Source organism: Pan troglodytes, chromosome 13 (genome assembly GCF_028858775.2).
Source record: "Pan troglodytes isolate AG18354 chromosome 13, NHGRI_mPanTro3-v2.0_pri, whole genome shotgun sequence".
Taxonomy (NCBI): Eukaryota; Metazoa; Chordata; class Mammalia; order Primates; family Hominidae; genus Pan; species Pan troglodytes.
Window position 1 is genome coordinate 75,345,580 of NC_072411.2, and position 3,537 is coordinate 75,349,116.

At 46.1% G+C, this 3,537-nt stretch overlaps 1 pseudogene; it reads left to right on the forward strand.

The window, feature by feature from the left end:
• The first annotated feature begins 2,243 nt into the window (after window positions 1-2,243).
• LOC737806 (small ribosomal subunit protein uS5-like) lies at window positions 2,244-3,129 on the forward strand (annotated as a pseudogene).
• The last annotated feature ends 408 nt before the right edge of the window (window positions 3,130-3,537 follow it).

A 3,537-nucleotide genomic window follows, 5' to 3' on the forward strand; every position in this document is an offset into this window, starting at 1 on the left:
CAAAGATTAAAGTTCTGTGAACCAAGAAGCATTACAGCTTTTACTTTTTATTTAAAAAAAAATTTGAACTAAACACTTATTTTTCTTTAAGCCAATTAATTACAGCTCTTTTTGTAGACATCACATGCAACACACATATAACTACACCAAAAAACACAAGCAGATCTAGTAGTTATAAGATATTCATTTGCCAATTTTTAAATTGGATTATTGGCCTCCGGGTGGCCCCCTTTAAGAGCAGGGCTAGGAAAACATGCAGTTTTTAGGGCCTAATAAACAGGCATAGCTGGAGGACAGAAACAGATTTTGAGAGGGATCTATTTGCCTCTAATTCCTCGGCTCCAGGAGGAAAACAAAGGTTTCTCCCAAAATGGAATCTATGGCACCTTTTCTGTTTTTCCCAAGGAGTCCCAGGCCACCAGAAGTTATCTTGGGGCCTCTGAGGTGTGCATTAAGAGTGGTAAGAAGCTGGTTGCAGTGGCTCATGCCTGTAATACCAGCACCTTGGGAGGCCGAGGTGGGCAGATCACCTGAGGTCAGGAGTTCAAGACCAGCCTGGCCAACATGGTAAAACCTCACCTCTACTAAAAATACAAAAATCAGCTGGGTGTGGTGGTGAGTGCCTGTAATCCCAGCTACTCAGGAGGCTGAGGCAGGAGAATTGCTTGAACCAGGGAAGCGGAGGTTGCAGTGAGCTGAGATCATGCTACTGCACTGCAGCCTAGGTGACAGAGTGAGATTGTATCTCAAAAGACAAACAAACAAAAACAAACAAACAAACAAAAAAACAGTGGCAAGACAAAATGGAGAAAAAGAATTCAGGTGACTGAAAAAAACCCTTTTCCAGAAAAACAAGATCCAAGAAGAGAAAAACAAAGGCCTTTTAAATATACGTATAACTTAGATATCCACTTTTAATTAAACTGAGCACTCTTTAAGAAAATCCTTTTAAATCCCTTGTTATCCAACTTTAGCCACACCAAGTGGTTAGTATTTCTGGCTTTTGAGCTTTACCAGAAGTAACCTCACAGGTGAAAACAACAAGCCTCAATTAAGATTATGATTTAACCACAAGTGTATGAGGTGTTTTCAAAGTGGGGTAAGCAGTTCTTACAAAATATAGAACCTTTAAAGATAACTCAGGGAAATGAAGATTTAAGAAAAAAGGTAAATGTTGTTCATAGAGGAGAAGAGAATCAGGAAATGGCAAAAGTCACACAGATATTAACCCAAAAGTGCTCATTCCTCAAGTCAGGATTGAACTCAGGCCACCATTGTAAAACAGCAGAGGCCAAAACAAAGTACCACCACGTCACAAGGTCACGGTCCCAAGGATATAAAACAAGATGGAGGCCTGCAGCAAAATTTTTTACTGACCAACTTACCAGGCTGGCTGGAACAGCAGGCTTATGGAGTCCCAGGCCTGCATTCCATTTCAAGGTATCCCTCTCTCTGCCTTTTTCTTGTGTTTCCTCTCCTTTTCCTGGGCCTCCTCTTGGTCCCTATTATAAAAGACCAAGGTGGGTACCCTTAGGAGGTTTTCTTTGGTGCTATGTGATCCAGTAGCCTGTTTCTGCAGCTTCCTTCTGATACCAGGGGCCACCTGAGTAAATCTGTCTTTCAAGATTTGCTGTCCCTCAATTGAATTAGGAGATAGGTGTGTTTTACCAAGGCTTCTCTCAGCCTTTCTAAAAAGGCTGAGGGATTTTCATCTAGCTTTTGATGTATCATGGATAGCTTAGAGTAGTTGAGGGGTTTGGCTCTGGTCCTCTGTAAGCCCTCTAATATACACATCTGAAAGTGTTTTCTTTTCCACTCATCTATGGGATCACTAGTGTTCCAATTAGAGGTTTCAAGGGGCACTGCCTCTCTTCCTACTGAGAATGGGGATTTTGCCTCTTTCTCACTCTGTTTCCCCTTTTGACTGGCTTTCTTTCTTGAATGGCTAGAGGAAATATGTTATTCATCTCCAAATTTCTCTGCTACCTGTAGGGCTGTGTGTTTCTCAGCAGCAGTTAGAGTTTGATTTAAGAGTAACATAACGTCCTTCCAGGAGAGTTTAAATAGTTGGGTTAAATAGTTGGAAGATCTCTATATATGAGTTAGGGCGTGCCCAAAGCGAACTTCAGGATCTGAGGTTACACCAGGTTACATATAGGCTATGCTCAAGGGGAGTGCAGGCTTGAAGATGGGTTGTTGCCCATCTAGAAAAGAGAGAAGGAACTTCTCCAAGAAAACACCAAATGGCAGATGATGCTGGTGCAGGAGTAGGGGGCCAGAGGCCCCGGGGGCCCTAGGATGGGGAACCGTGGTGGCTTCCGCAGAGGCTTTGGTAGTGGCATCCGGCACCAGGGTTGTGGCTGTGGACAGGGCCAGGGCCAAGGCCGTGGAGTTCGTGGAGGCAAGGCCGAGTATAAGGAGTGGATGACCATCACCAAGCTGGGCCACCTGGTCAAGGACATCAAGATCAAGTCCCTGGAGGAGATCTATCTCTTCTCCCTGCCCATCAAGGAATCTGAGATCATTTGACTTTTTCAAAACCTCGTCCTCTCTCAAGGACGAGGTTTTGAAAATTATGCTGGTGCAGAAGCAGACCCATACCAGCCAGTGTACCAGGTTCAAGGCGTTTGTTGCCACTGGGGACTACAATGGCCACATCAGTCTGGGTATTAAGTGCTCCAAGGAGGTGGCTGCTGCCATCTGTGGGGCTATCATCCTGGCCAAGCTCTCCATTGTCCCTACGTGCAGAGGCTACTGGGGGAACAAAATCAGCAAGCCCCACACCATCCCTTGCAAGGTGGCAGGCTGCTGTGGCTCTGTGCTGGTGTGCCTCATTTCTGTGCCCAGGGGCACTGGCATTGTCTTGGCCCCTGTGCCCAAGAAGCTACTCATGATGACTGGTATCGATGACTGCTACACCTCAGCCAGGGGCTGCACTGCCACCCTGGGCAACTTTGCCAAGGCCACCTTTGATGCCATCTCTAAGACCTACAGCTACCTGACCCCCGACCCTGGAAGGAGACTGTATTAACCAAGTCTCCCTATCAGGAATTCACTGACCACACCATCAAGACCCACACCAGAGTCTCCATGCAGAGGACCCAGGCTCCAGCTATGGCTACAACATAGGGTTTTTATACAAGAAAAATAAAGTGAATTGAGCCTGAAAGAAAAAAAGAAAAGAGGGGAGGAGAAGGTGTCCATTAGTCTTCCTCCTCCTTTCAGAGTGACCCAGAGTGGAGAGAAAGATAGAAAGAGTGCCCCACTTCTCCTCTTTCATCCCATCTCCTCAGGGTCCCAGCAACCATCATAGATGCCACCCATGGATGCAAGCATAACCTTCGCCCATGGATCTAGAGGAGCCAGTCGGCAAGAGTAGTCATGTTTACCTGTATGAGGCCGTAGCTCTCCACCCTGCTGGTTTCCCAGACCCACATGACCCATAAGGCTCTCAGGGTACCCCAGGGGCCCAGGAGAGATTGCACAATAGTTGAATTTGGGCAAGACCCTTTAATGGAGGGAGTGTCTTAACTCTAT